The sequence below is a fragment of the Mixophyes fleayi genome, chromosome 4, assembly GCF_038048845.1.
Source record: "Mixophyes fleayi isolate aMixFle1 chromosome 4, aMixFle1.hap1, whole genome shotgun sequence".
Classification (NCBI taxonomy): domain Eukaryota; kingdom Metazoa; phylum Chordata; class Amphibia; order Anura; family Limnodynastidae; genus Mixophyes; species Mixophyes fleayi.
The window spans coordinates 159883884-159899968 of record NC_134405.1 but is presented as its reverse complement, the minus strand read 5'-3'; the positions used below and the strand labels follow the sequence as shown (position 1 = coordinate 159899968).

The 16085-nt window shown below is 40.1% G+C and overlaps 1 protein-coding gene across 7 annotated transcripts in view; it reads right to left on the bottom strand.

Moving 5' to 3' along the window:
* The window catches only part of CACNA2D1 (calcium voltage-gated channel auxiliary subunit alpha2delta 1), a 612754-nt gene that overhangs the window by 486665 nt on the left and 110004 nt on the right, over positions 1–16085 (bottom strand). The gene's annotated exons all lie outside the window — the stretch shown is intronic.

Genomic DNA, 16085 nt, shown 5'->3' with positions numbered 1-16085 from the left:
ACGTACCTGGGTACATGCTGCTGCTGTCCATGCTGGGGAAGACGAATGACCAACCCAGTGGGCTTTCACAGTCATATAATCTTTAGTTTGCCCAGTTCCGCTTGTACACATATCTGTGGTTAAGTGTACAGTGGGTAGAATGCCATTTTGTCGCCCAATAATTAAATTTTTTGAAACTTTCCGGTACAGGAGAGAATTTGCTTTTCTAGTAAAATGGTATAGTGATGACATTTGCTAACAGGGACAGAACACCTCAATTAAATGTCTTAAACCAACTGTATTAATAGTGGACATTGGACACAGATCTAACACTAGCATAGTACCCAGGGCGTCTGTGATCCGTGAAGGAGGCATGAAGAGGTTAATACTAAAATGTAACTCCCAGCTATCTGAACAGATATCCTGTGCTTCCTGTCTTAACTGTAGTTTCCAACTAAGCTTAGGCTAAATATGGTGTTAATTCAAAAAAGAGGAACTTAGAACTATGCATTTACGAGAAATAACTGTATAGGCGTGCTTTTACTGGGAATAGTATTTGATATATAGACTCTATTGGCTTAGAAGAGGGCTGCTCCCTCTTACTACCGTTTGTCCTAATGTATATAACTGTTTTTGTGACCTAATAAAGGTAGAGCTGTTTACATCTTGATACATACATTACTTGTCTGTGTCCTATGTAACTCTCGGTCGGTCTATATATTTCTCCTTGGGTGATTTATACCAGAATATGTGTGAACAAGAAGTTAATAGGACTCTAATGGAGTCCAGTGGTAGGATACCTCTGACATTTCTTGGTGCTGAAATCCCGGGAGCCTGATGACCAGTTAAGGGGACATCTGGAACCATCCAACGGCTGACAACTCCCAACTACGACAAATCCGTGCGGTAAGCTATTTTTGTCAAGCGATTTTAGCCAAAAATATGCTTCGTACTTGAGATTTGTCTGTCGGATGGTATGTTACCCCTTTTCTGAGTCTATACGGTCCCGTAAACCCTGTCTGTTCACCTGGTATAAAATGTTTCAGTCTAATTTGTAAATATTATCAAACAGAATTGTTATAATTTGCATTGCAATATTTGTCTGAATCCTCTAAATAAGAGATATCAACAGCATTTGTTTCTCACTCATTTTGGTTGTTTTTAGATGGATTGTTTTTAAGTACGTTGTTGACGGTGAAAAATAGGGAAGTTTTGTTGTGGTGAAAATACTTGGTCTCTTACCTAGATTTAAATAATAAGATGTTATTATTTGTGATTGGGCAGAATAGATGTTACTCTCATAAAATTGTGTTGAAGATTGTGATTTCTTCTTGATTATGGGGGGTTCTAGCTCAAAAGTCGTCATGCCTGGCCCAAATCCAATTGAAAGGATGAGGGACAGGTTTGGCAAGCCAGCTGTGAAAGGTATAGAGAAAGTATTACAGAGAGGTAGTTTTTTTAAAAAAAATGGCTAATTTGATGTGAAGAAATGGAAGGATTTTAGATCCAATCATAAGGAATGTATTGATAAACATGGTTTTGGTTACATGGTTCATATGTGGATTGTAATGAGTGAGGAACAAGTGTTAAAAGGGAAGATGAGGAACAAAAGAGGAAACGGGCGGAATTTGCAATGTATAATTCATTAACATGTTATTTGCTTCAGTTATATGACCCCAACGAAAATATGAGCTCAGACATAGGCAGGAGTCAGTCAGCCTCAGTCCCAGAGGAACAGATGAAGGATTCTCCGTCATCCTCAGCTCAATCCCCATATAGTGATTTAAGTAAAAGTATACTGTATAAATGTTGTTCAAAATGCAAAAATTAATACAGCGGTACTTTTTTGTAGTGAATGTCTGGTGTCAGAAAGTAAACAAGGCAACCAGACCAAAAGGCTTAAAAAAAAAAAAAAAAAAGAATTAGCCAATTTAGGACCTTACAATAAACATGGTCTTAAAGAGTTAAGTTTCAAACCTGACACAGATACTGATGCAGAATCCTCCGCTATGGTGGTAATGGCCCCAGTTAGGGATATACTGACAGAACATACCCATCCCGCAGCAGTAGAAAACCGTGGATAAGTGCACAGTCTGGGATTTGTTTTGAGTGTGGGAAGAAGGGACACATGAGAAAGGACTGTCGCCAGTGGAAAAATAAGAGACAGATGCAAAATAGGGATAGAGAGGCACAGCTGTCAAACTCCCTAAATACAACCTCAGATTGAAGCGCAGGCACCCCTGTTCTAGTCTCCTCTGTCTCTGACCCTAGTCCCCCATCGATCACAGAAAAATATGTCACACTCACATTGCCTGGGGGAAAGAATGTTAATTGTTTAATAGATACAGGGGCAAGCCAATCTTTACTAAAAGAGGAGGATGTATTACCTCAAATGTTGTCCACAAAGAAGGTTAAAGCTACAGCACTGACAGGGGCTCCTGTCACTTTAAGAAAAACTAGAACTTTACCCGTGCAGATAGAAAATCATCCAGAAGAGATCCCAATTGAGTTTATTGTCAGTTCTACTTGCCCTGTCAATTTGCTAGGTGCTGATGTGTTGTCTAAATTACGAGCATCTATTAAATACACTCCGAATGGTATTGTTTTCACCACACCCCTATCAAATGATCAATGCTCCCAAATTGGTGGAGCGGTGCTTTTGTTTCTCAGTACAGAACAAGGAGAAAAAGAACAGACCTACCAGAATCTGTCTGTGGAAGACTGGACTGAACTAGGGGTGCCGGTGAAACTCTGGGCAACGGAGAAAACAGATGTTGGACTTCTAAAGGTGCAACCGTCCTCAGAAGATGGCTACCTCTCTATCCAGATGAGACACAGCTACTCCAATATGTAGATGATCTACTGCTGGCATCAACCACAGAACAAAATGCAGAGACAAATCCATATCCCTACTCTGCTTTCTAGCACAGGAAGACTGCAGAGCCTCAATGAGCAAACTACAATTTGTAAGTACAAAAGTTGTTTGTTTTTCTTGGACATTGTATTTCGCAGGGCACCAGACATCTTACCAGTGACAGGACAAGAGCTACCACACCAAAGACGGTATCAGAAATCCGAGCATTCATCGGTCTCACTGGGTATGTAAGAGAGTGGGTGCCAGGAGCATCATTACTACTGCAACCCCTTTATGATGCTACCAAGAAAGATGCAGACAATAATGAAACAACACAATTGCTTCGTGAGGAAGCAGTGCAAAAGATCAAACAAGTCATCTGCTCAGCACCAGCTCTGGGACTACCTGATTATGGTAAGCCTTTCAATCTATTTTGTCATGAAACAAAGAACCACGCTCTGGGAGTGTTGTCCTAAGAACACGGTGGCTAACAAAGGCCCACCGCCTACTACTCCACACCATTAGACAATGTAATGAAAGGCTTACCTAACTGTGTCAAGTCTGTAGCAGCTGCAGCCATACTGAAGGAAAAGTGTGCAGACGTCGTTCTAGCCCATCCACTCATAATCCAGGTACCCCAGGCTGTAACTGAAATTCTTCATCAGGCTTCTACTAAACATCTCTTTGCAGCACGCATCACCCAGTATGAAGTAGCTCTCCTCAGTGTCAGCAATGTGACAATAAAAAGATGCACTCTTCTGAACCCAGCCACACTTCTCCCAGTTGAATTTGTACCTGACGGTACAAAAGGAGGGAGTAATGAAGAAAACGAAAAGAGACATGAGAAGCATGATTGCCTATCCTTAATGGAACAAGAGGTAAAAACCATCATGGAACCTGTCTGAAGAACCACTAAATAACCCAAATTTTAAATTTTTTATTTTTTGTTGATGGCTCAAGCTAGTTCATAGATGGCAAACATCACCCAGGTTATGCGGTGGTCACCCTGCAGGAAGTGATTAAAGCGGAACCTCTTCCACCAAGCTACTCTGCACAAGCAGTAGAACTCATGGCCATACTGAAAGCGAAGGCACATATACAAGGAAAAAGTGAGGAAAAGAAAGGAAATGCGTTTACAGATGAACAAGCGAAAAAAAGGCAGCTGTAAAGCAAATACCAACCATCTACACTTTCCTACCAGCGACACCAGAGCAACCAAATTTGGAAAACTTACAGAACATGCAGCAACAAGCATCCAGAGAAGAGAAAAAGGCCTGGCAGAAGATGGGAGCATTAAAATCATACACAGGACTCTGGCAGACAGGTGAACTGTTGTGTCTCCCTAGGGCTCTCTATTCTCCTATGTTGCAGGTTGCTCATGGACCGGACCACAAAGGAAAAGGACAGATGACTTCACAAGTCCAAGAACATTGGATAGCACCTGGATTCTACGTGGCAGCTAAGTTGTACTGTGATCAATGTTGGGTGCGTGCAGAAAACAATCCAGGTAGGAGAACTAGAACGTAGATGGGGCATATACCCAAAGTGTTATTTCCCCCAAGAACTACAGCACAAACATGGGAACATGACATCATATGTGAGGTCCCTTACTAAATACTTGTCTGACATTTACACCCAGGTACAGAATTCTCAGCCTGAGAACGAAAGAGTGGAACTGCATGGGCTAGAGATCGGTGATTGGGTCTATCTAAAGGTACATGTAAGAAAGGCTTTGGAACCGCGGTACACAGGCCTTTACCAAGTGTTGTTGACCACGTCCACCTCGGTAAAACTAAGGGGAAAAGATTCCTGGGTACACGCATCCCACTGCAAGAAAACAAAGATAACCATCCAGACAGGCCAAAGCAATGGCTAAGAGAAGTACTGCTTTAATTTTAGTAATTGCTATACAAATAGCTGTATGTGTCTATTCTTCACATGAGAAAGCAGAATGCAGGGGGAACACAGGCTATAAAAAATGTGTATGCAATAATTGTGATGAATTAGATAATGAAGAATGTAAATACTGTGGGAAACCCTCTGAGGAAAGATGTATGGAATGGTGTAGCCATCCAACGGAGAAATCCAACACCAATAGTAATAATAATGTAGATAGCCAAAGCAGGCAGTTGCATGAGGTACTAAATGAACCATGGAGCAATGCCTTTGTCCAGATGCACTATACGGCAGCAAAAACGCTGAATTTGACTTACTGTTGGATCTGCACACATTCCCCTTTGTCGGCTAGATCCATGAATTGGATTGCGGTTCCCCTTAGTATCCAAGAAGTGGCCAAGGTAAACCTGACCAAATTAAGGACAGTAAAAGTAGAGCAATATGTAGCTCTCCCAGTAGCAATTTTAACTACACTTTACGCAAAACCAGTTGATTTTTGTTTAACAATTCCCCGGTTAACAAAATCCGAGTCTAGGACAATGACGGCCACGCTGGGGAGTGTAAGTATGGATCTGCGACCAAAGAATTATTCTCTTGGAAATACACAATGTCACGCGGCTAACATAACATTTGGGGAGGCAGGAGGGTCCCTTTCATCAGTGCAACGTTTGCGATCAAGATAACAAAACAAGGCCATATGCATTGTCAAGGCACAAGCTACTCGGGGTGAAATTACAGGGAAAATACCCAGAATGGTTAAACCAGTCAGAATGTGGAGGAAATGAGACTATGTTAGGTATCGATAGAATCCAGGCATTAGGTCTGTTAAGATTAATTGGACTACTGATAGCAAAGATTCCAGGTACCTATTATCTCCCAGGGAATATTTATTTCTTATGTGGAAAAAGAGCATATAAATGGTTGCCCTATGGGGGATATGGTAACTGCACAATAGGAAAGATCTTACCCAGCACCTACTACATAGGTAACATGATTCCAGGTTATTATGACCCCGCAAATTTAAAGGCCCATGATATAATAAAGAGGTCAGTGCCCTCAGCCCCGAAATCCAACACCGAGTTAATTAACCTCCCCTTGGTAAATAGATGTTGTTTGAAAAAGGCTCTCTCGTACATCATAGATTTAGCCAGTCTGATTGACAACATAACAGATTTGTATGATGAAACGTTCAAACTAATGATAAAGGAGATGCAAATGATTAATAAAGAGGTACAGGCCCACAGGCTAGTCTTGGATTATCTCACAGCAAAAGAAGGTGGCATGTGCATGATAGTAAAAGAAGCATGCTGTAACTACATTAATCAGACATATGATGTAGAAATAGCTATAGAAGAACATTTGAATAAGGTAAAAAGATTGAAGGAAGACTTTGCTAGCAATCATAAGGAAGAAGCATGGATTTCAGGGGGATGGTGGTCATGGCTGAACCCTTCTAACTGGTTTTCTGGAATGTTTGGATGGGTGTCAGGCATTCTGTTAATCATATCAAAACTTGCAGGACTTGGTTTATTGATATATGTACTAATCAGGTTGTTTCTCTGTTGTGTTCCATATGTGACTAAGAAAATACTGAGAGTTGAAAAGACCAAACACAAGGGTCCCAGGGATGATACATACCCGGCTCTGCAAACCACTAACAGAGACTCTTATAATCAGCTGCAAGAGGCTAATGAGCATACAGCTGCACTGCAAAAATAAGCTGACAGACGTGCTGGAAAAGATCGAATCTCGGACTCCGAGACCCACCTGTAGGAAAGGGGTGTTTTAGTCCCCCAAGATAAACCAGGATCCTGATGCACGGGACGGTCATTACCCCTCACCTGATAGTTATGAACTCTAAAAGCAGATGATTAGCATCGACTAGTGAGGTCAGACGTGCATGACAGTAGTATCGCCTGCTACTCTCGGGGAAGGAGCCTGGGTTATCCTCTGGGGAATAGGAAGGAGTTAATTTAGTATTAAAAGGAGGGTCTGAAGGAGGCATGAAGAGGTTAATACTAAAATGTAACTCCCAGCTATCTGAACAGATATCCTGTGCTTCCTGTCTTAACTGTAGTTTCCAACTAAGCTTAGGCTAAATATGGTGTTAATTCAAAAAAGAGGAACTTAGAACTATGCATTTACGAGAAATAACTGTATAGGCGTGCTTTTACTGGGAATAGTATTTGATATATAGATTCTATTGGCTTAGAAGAGGGCTGCTCCCTCTTACTACCGTTTGTCCTAATGTATATAACTGTTTTTGTGACCTAATAAAGGTAGAGCTTTTTACATCTTGATACATACATTACTTGTCTGTGTCCTATGTAACTCTCGGCCGGTCTATATACTTCTCCTTGGCAGATTTATACCAGAATATGTGTGAACAAGAAGTTAATAGGACTCTAATGGAGTCCAGTGGTAGGATACCTCTGACATCCGCTTTGCGACTGGGTGACAGGTTTCATTCTTGCTTCCTCTTGCAGAGGATTGTTTAACTGCCAATTGTTGGTTCAGGGGATATTGATTATGAAGGTGTTGGGGGGGGGGGGGGGGGGAGATTGCAGGTGCTGGGATGTAGATGAGAGAAGGGAGGTAGATTATGCTGGAATGCTTGTTGTTATTTTAACCAAAGTTTCTGATTTTCCCAACAGTTTTCCAAGAACTCGCTGAAAAATGACGAAACATGGATGAGGATCCCAGATGGTTAAGGTCCCTACCTCTACTGAGTGTGGCTTTAAAAACGATACAAATGGATAGACAACTCTTGCCAGGATTTGTGTAAAAATAATTCCACACTTAAGAGGTGGTTTTTTGGTCTTATGCCCAGGCATGACAATGGCCTTTTTGTTATCACTGGCAAGAACTGCAGCAATTTTTCTTTTCAAGTGTATGAAAATCATATTGTGACATAGGAGGTGTTCAAAATTTAATAAAAAATGACTGGAAATTAGTGTTACTGAGGTTAATATTAATGTAGCTACCAAATAATACCTAAATTATGTTATTTTAGCACCAATAAATTTAATTTTTTTAACAAATTGCAAAACAAAACCAAAACCAAAACACGACGGTAATCCAGATCCAAAACCGAATCCAAAACCAAAACACGGGGGTCAGTGACAATCTCTACTCTCAATGCACAATTACAATGTAATCACAAATTGCTGTGCAAATATTGCAGCAATTCTGATTTATTGTGCGATATTGCATTTTCAGCCAAAGTGCACTTTTATGTGAAATAAATAAATGATTAAATCTCTCTCTCTGTGGAAAACAGTTTAAAAACAATACAAAACTCTTTGGGTAGTAATGCATGCAACTCTGCAGGAGGAAATGTCATTAGCAGGTTGTATAGGCTAGGTTGGGAAGAAATGCCAAGAATAATTGAATAAAAGACAAAAAAGCTGATACCTTATAAGGAATATAAGAGCAAATGGAAGAATAGTCTTCAGGTAATATAAAGCAAAGAACTATTAAAGAGGTCATCAGGTGTCAAAAGCTATACTTTGTTTCTGTCTGGCCAATGGATTTAGAGACAGATCATTGCATGGCTGACAGAGGTATACTTACCTGCAGGAAATTTTTGTAGTGCTTAAAGTGCCTGGCCATTTAATGTGCTAGTGCATTGTATAAAATGATGCCTGGATGGGCACCAGTGATCCAGCAGAAACAGAAGGCTATGCACTGCACTGTAGGAGACTACACCATGGTGAAGAATAAGCCTGTGACAGACCATAGGATAAATATATTCATTGATAGAAGGACTTTCTAGCGATGCCTATCTGTGCACAAAGATGACATACCCGCTAAACAGATTATGGTTTTAATGTATAGCTTTTCTTAAGGACTACTTAATACAAGATATGTAAACCTAGCATAGGGGAATGTAAGTCTAGTATAAGGGAATGTAAGTGCTAGTTTTATGCCAGTTATGGGGTTCTGCCTGCTACCCCAGTGATCTCACGAATGTCCTTTGCCACCAGGCCATTTCCCCAAACAACTATATTGATAGAATTATCACACTTCAGTAAGATTGCCAAAAGAGCTCTGGATCTAAATAAAGAGATTGTGGGTAAGAAGTCAAGCCGGATATGGACCTCATGGAGCCCTAGGCAAGATACAGATAGGGGGCCCCCCTCCCTAAAACATTCCATAGCACTATGCTTGTTTAGCATACCATATACTCCTATAGCTAAGTAGAAGGAAAGCTATGTGCAGCAGGCAGCGCCGTCAAATGAGGTGTGGCCATATCATTGGGGGCATGGCTTGCATCATTGGGGCATACCTAGCAGCAACAACCAACATACCTAGTAACAACCTAGCAGTTGTCACTTATGTCCCTCCATCATCACACTATGCCCCTCCATTGTCACTTTTGTCCCTTCACATCAACTCTGTCACCCTTCACATCACCTCTGTCCCCCTTCAAATGACCTCTGTCCCCCTTCATAATTTTTTTGGATCAATTTTTTCCCCCTTTTTCATAGTGTGTCATTGTGCCTCCATTAGTTTGCTTACCTTTCTATTGCTTTCTACTTTTCTGTTTTCTTCTGTTTTCTCATCTTCTGTTTTCTTTCTTGCCCCGTCGCGCGCGTGCTCCTCTCCGCTGCTCTGAGTCTTCAGTGAATATGTTTTCATCACGCCTGACATTTAGTGGAACGCAGCTGGAGAGGAGGCTTCCGGGGGCCACTGCAATCATTTGATTTTTTTTTTTACTTTTTTTTCCTCCCTCGGCCACTATTATTTTTCTTTGATGGCGCCCCCCCCCCCCCCTCTCCCCCACCTGCTGGGCCCCTTGGGGACTGCTGGGCCCTAGGCAATTGTCTAGGTTGCTTAGGCAAGCAGGCATACTAGCACCAACATAGAAACTATGTCAATTCATGTAACAAAGAATAGGTGCTTATATGTATCCTTAATATTTACAATATATAAATACAAAGGAAAAATTTAAAATAAGGTTACAGTATCTTTAAAGGCTAGCTCTCCCTTTATTGCATCCTTCCTTAATCAAATATGCCCTACCCCCTATAGAAAACAGGGAGCTTCCCTTCCTCTGTTTTCTAAAGTTGAGAGCCATCTGGTGCTGTGGCCTACAGTACAGGAGCACTCAGTCCATCCATAGCATAGTTGCCTACTCTCCTGGACTGTCCGGGAGACTCCCAAATTTCTGGGCAGAGCAACCTCCCAGGTCCTGGACACACTTAATTAAATGACAGGGGCGGGGGCTTATGACGTGAATCACACGTCCTAATGGCCCTGCCCCCTGCCATAATAGGCTAGAACTGATGATATGTGTTTAGGGAGCGGGGGCAAATTACATGATTCCTAAGCCCTGCCCCCATATGCCCATCTACCGAAGGCAGACTTGCCAAAGTTGGCAAGTATGATTCATAGCCATCCAACAGAGTTCTATGGAAGAGCTTTCATAATGCTGTCCTAAGGTCGGCTCTGCAGCAGTACTGGGAAAACAAGCATGATAATTCATGAGCAAGTTCTCGACTTCAGAAACCAGGAAAGGGGAAAATTTCTGGGGAGGGGTCAACTAAAGGGGAAATTATCTCACTTCTCTTGTTCTGTAAGCTGATTATGATACTATTTTCTGTTTCAAATGGTGCGCAGTGTGGGGGGGCGTCACATTGCCAAGAGACTGAATGAATGACATTACGTTGTTCATTCAGGGTCTGATTCATCTTGGGATGTAAGTCCCTTTGTGTGCTGTATCTTACCCAAAATAACTCTGTGCACGTTTAGAAATGGACATTAAGTTGCATGCAAGGGGGTAGCTAAGGGGCGGTTGAACATAGGTAATGTACAGTAAGGGTGTGCTGAGGGCATGCCAACACAGATGTGAGCGTTTCAAGTCCTGGGTTTCTCTTAATACATGTTTTTGAAATGTATCATTTGCAACAGCTCCATGGCCGGTGTAAGTGCTGACTGATAGTGATGACTGTTACTGCATAGTCTTTGTATATGTATGTGTGCCACTAGATAGCACAGAACATTGTATGCAAGGAAGATAGACTACAAAACTAGATTGTATGTACAGTACGCATTCAGGACATCTTTATTTAAGTGCCCTCCCTTTGGATGTAAGCTCTTACGAACAGGGCCCTTTTCCCTCCTGTCTCTACTTATTCTTCTCCTCCAACTCCACTGTGCAAGCTATGTTTGGAGCTATTGAAGTACTGGTAATTTTGTTTACTGTTCTGAACTGTGCTACCCTGTACTGTCCACTGTCTGTTGTCAGTACGGTGCTGCTGAATTCTTGTGGCGCCCTATAAATAAAGATTAATAATAATAATAATAATGTATTTTACTGTAAAAAAAGTTATTTTTATTAATTATAATAGTATTAATATTTCTATTCATTATTATAGTATTAATATTTTTATTCATTATTACAGTATTAATATTTGTATTAATTGTTATAGTATTAAGAGTTGTTAATTTATTTTATAAAATATTTTTTTGCCTGTGTTCGGTTGGGACTTTATATTGCACATATGCATGTGCATATCCTTCTGTCTGTCTTCATATGGCAAGTAATATCTAGCCAGAGCATACTTATACCCAGATTCAAATGAAGACTTATATTGAGATTCGCTTATATTTGAATACAGTCGGAACTATGCTCACGTTCCATGCTGGGTTTTTTTAAAGCAAATTGTGTACTGGTTACAACTGAAGATGAATCGGGCCTTCAATACTTTAGGCGCACCCCCCCCCCTCCCAAACTGTGGCACCCTAGGCAAATGCCTAGGACGGCATATTGTTAGCACCAGCCCTGGCAAGCTGATATGGCAGAATGACAACAGTACAGAAGTGTTAGATAGCATTCAAATTTGTATTAAGAAGGGGAGGGATAGGTGGTGTGGAAAATAATCATACCAATATAGAGAGAAATTTCTTGAAGAGAGGAGGATTGTAAGAGATATAATAAAGGAATTGAAAAGGAATTGTAAGTGAAGGCAGCATGAAGAAGTGGGGAGATAATTATCATAAAGAGATGAGCAGAGAAAGCTGACATAAATTCATTAAGAGAGAAGAGGAAGGAGAATTGATGTAAAGGAGCAGAGAGAGACAATTAAATCATAAGCTTCTGACTAACATTCTCCAGTAATAAACCTGGAGGCGACAAAGCAATACTATGTCCGGGAATGTAGCTAAAAGGATCAATATATTTTTTTAAGCCATCCATTTTTCTTTACATATATCAGAAATTCCTTATAAGGTCATTATTACCAGAATTCCAAACCAATATTGAAGTATTTTAACTTTGAAAAACATCACAGACCATATTAATATTAACACTACTGTGTGTCTATTTATTGTAAGATGCTGTCAGGTCAAAGGAAAACTAAGAATAATTAGTATACCTCTCAGTACGACTTAGAAGCGTGCAAGCTTCAAGTACTGTAAGTCATCTTGGGAAGCCCTTTCATGCAGTACTTCCAACACTGCAAAGGTCAACACACTGCAAGCTACACTGCTGTTAGCTTTTATTCCTGCGTTTGATTTCATACATATCTAGTTCTCAAAAACACACAAAAGATTTGTTGCTTCATACTGCAGTAAAAACATACAGGCGAGGATTAAATATTAACTTTAAAGTTTAGCTGACTTTGTAGAAATAAAATAAAAATGAACTGGTAGATTTAACAAAAGACTGATCGCAAAACCTCATATTGAAAGAAGCCAGCCACAATTGGTAACTTGATACAAGTTTTGTAAAATAAAATAAAAAATGATAAAAGTAAACAAGTATGTAGTGGCCTATATGTATTCACACATATCAGTGTAAGCATGGAGGTAGTGACGTAGAGAAGTGTTTGATTTAATACATTGAATTTTATTATAAAGTGAATATTGTAGTTTATAATTAGTGACAAAACAAGCGTATTGAAACAATGAACTCATTTAAAATAGCTGTGGGTGGCACAGAGGAGATTTATACTGCTGTGTGACACGGAACTTCTCTATGTGCTTCCGACCAAGCCTTCTCTCTACACCAATCAGAGAAGGCAGACGTGAGGAGAGAATGAGAGGGTCATTTAGCGGTGATTGCAGTGGTCAAAGTGGACATTTACAAGTGGCGGTATGGAAATTTTGAAGTGATGGTCTTAAAAATGTAATGGAAATGTAAGTAAATGGAATTTTTACAATGAAGGCAGCAGGAGAAATGGCGGTATTACATGCCACCATTCACAACCCCACTTCAACCAGGTGGATGCATTTCTGCTTCGAATTTGCATAGGAAAAAATGCATGTAAAAAATTATATTTATGCCAATATGTGGAGTGGGATGGATCTCAAACTCTGTCTAGCTCAAAAACAATAGTATTTGTGCCAGGCATACGTCAGGTGTAGCAAGTCTTTATACCTACACCCCACCAAAGCCTAGAGATAGCATAGAGATGTTTCTTGACAGTGTCAGCAGTATATGCTAAAGTCGCATTATGGTGTCTCGTGTTTTGTGTTTTGGATTCGGATTCGGATTTGCTTGAGGTTTTGGGTTTGGATTTGTTTCGCAAAACACCTGACGAAATGTTTTGGTTCGGATTTAAGGTTTTGGATTCGGATTTATTTTGAAAAAAACATAAAAAGTGCTAAAAACCAGTTTTGTGGTTTTTTTTTTTCACTCCTAAGCTATTATTAACCTCAAAAACATTCAATAACAATCATTTCCACTAATTTCCAGTCTATTCTGAACACCTCACAATATTGTTTTTAGGCCAAAAGGTTGCACCGAGGTAGCTTGAGCACATAATGCCAAAAAAAGAGGTACAAGATGGAATTGTTCTGGGCCCTCCCTCCCACCCCTCGCGAGATTCGACGCGAGACTTGGACGACAGAGCCTGGTTTTCATTTTTTTGCTCGCCGGAAATATCCGAACAGTGCTCGGATCCCGTTCGGATCCGCACTGTTCGGGTGGGCTCGGATTAGCGGAATCCGAGCACGCTCATCTCTAGTTTTTACATCGTATAATCTACACAAGAGAGAGAACTGTCAAGTTATTAATAAATGCAAGTCCCATTTTCACTATAAAATATAATGAAATACAAACACAAATACAAATTTATTTAGATACAATATTTTCCCCTTTAAAAATGTAAATGGGATTCTTCTTTCCTCCAAATGGAGATGTCAATTAAGTAATGCATCAACCATGCCATATAATAAAGTCGTGAACAGGGCCTGATTATCCGATAGGCTTACACAAGGCTGCAGCCTAGGAAGCAAGACTTTTGGAGGGGGGGGAAGCAACATTTGTTGGGTGCAAAGGTGTGACAGGATAAGGTATAAACTAAAATTAATTTTAGAATACAACAGAATAGTTATTCTACAAAGTAAAAAGAAAACATGAAAAAAAATGTAGTAAGGTTTTAAACTTGACACATTCCAATCATATAGGCTGAAAACAATGAGTCATCCTTGGGCTTCAGGATAAGTGAGTATTAGTGGCATGGATGGCAACAGGTACAGCTGTGACAGAATCCCCCATCCCTCCTCACATCTTCTTGGTGCTTGTTCATGCCTCTGTTCTGCTGTATAGTTCTGATTGTACTTAAAATGAAACTGAATGAATGTTGAAGATTGCAGAGACCCTTTAAAAAAGCCAATAAAGATGAGTTTTGAAAACACGGGAACATAAACATTGGAGAAGGGGAAAGTGAAAGAAGCCAGATTTTAAATTAAGCTTGTTAAGTTTGTTTTTGCCTACAGTGCATTAGCCTGACAAGGAAGGCGAGGGGGCACTACCAGCACCAAGTTTGGCCTGAACCCTAAATCAGGCACTGGCCATGAAGCTAATGATTTAAGAACTATCAACTGGAAGGGTTAATATGCTATATGCAAGCAGCCAATTAGAAGCACGCAGCTATTGCTCATGATCGTCATCATCAATGAGTATGTTTGCACCAGCCCTCCAACACCCAGTAAAGATTGTTTCCAAAAAAGGTGTATTTGCTAATGCATCCATGTCTAATTGTGTCATAATTACATGAACATGCCCTTGCCGTACTCTGACTACGCTTACACCTCCCCGGGTATATGCAGATGCAAGTTAGTGATACATTACAAAAACTATATACAGAAGTATGCATAAGCATTTTTGGTGTGCGTATACATCCAATTCTAAATGATCCCCAGAAAGTATAAAGAGACAAGCAGACAAGTCGGAAAAGCTGAGACAGAAACCGGAGACTAGAATGGGGAATGGATAGCATAGGGAAACGTTATGGAGGAATGAGAGTAAATATTCTGTAGAGAATATAAAAGTATACTAAAGGGAACTAATGGGGTAAAAGGGAATCTATAAGAGAATAGTGTACATGTTAAAAGAATAGAAGTCTGAATAAAGAAGGAGAAATAATTTAAAACTAATAAAGGGGGGCAGAACAGAGTGTATAGGACAGATTGCGGTGAGAGCAGACATGACAGGGTTAGTGAGAATAACATCACAGGAATAGCAGCAGACTGCTAGGGAGAAAAAGTGAGAGGCAGAAAATGTTACTAGCAGAACTGAAAGAAAATAGAAAACAAAATTAAACTATTGTAGTTGCTTTTGTGGGGAAAAAAACCCTACAGATTAATAGGTAGAAAATGACTAGATAGTGAAAGGGAGATTATTTAAGTGTTATTTAAGTAAGCTAACATAGAAATGCTAAATTAACAAAGCAAGATAGTGTTTTAAAATAGTTCAAAGAGTAATTCTAGCTAGGACTAGTGACAGGGGGTGAGAGTTTGCATGGTGAAGTAGGGTAGGAGAGAGCAGAATTCACTACAGATCGATGAACAGTAGCGAACAGACAATGTGTGTTACTAGGACCAGATGGACTACAACACAGGGCATCAGAGACATCCTACGAGGACCAAGCCAGGCACCATGAGGACTCAGCATCTAGATGACAAGGAGTACACCACTGCAGCAGAACACTACAACAAGATAAGTGGTACCACTAAGCCTTACAAACACTGCCACCATTTTATCGAAGTCCTAGCTAGGTGAAAAAACAGAGAACAAGGATAAAGCACACCGTTGTAATTCAGGACTTAAAATGTGAGGGTAATTTATAACTTGAACTGAGGAAATGATTGAAGAATTAACTTCTAAACTGAAGTAATTAAGAGATAAGTGGAGATTGATTTAAGAATATTCCCATATCAATGTTAAATAATTTATATATATGTAAATAACTGTATAATTGTTTAATATAAGAGTAAACTGTAAACTGAGTAGGAAAGTCTAGAGAGCATTGTAATAACAAATGTAAGCCAGTGATAAGGGTGAGGCAATGTGGTTCTAACAGAAAATTGTAAAGCTGACAGCTAAGCCTCTTTGGAGGTGTAATAG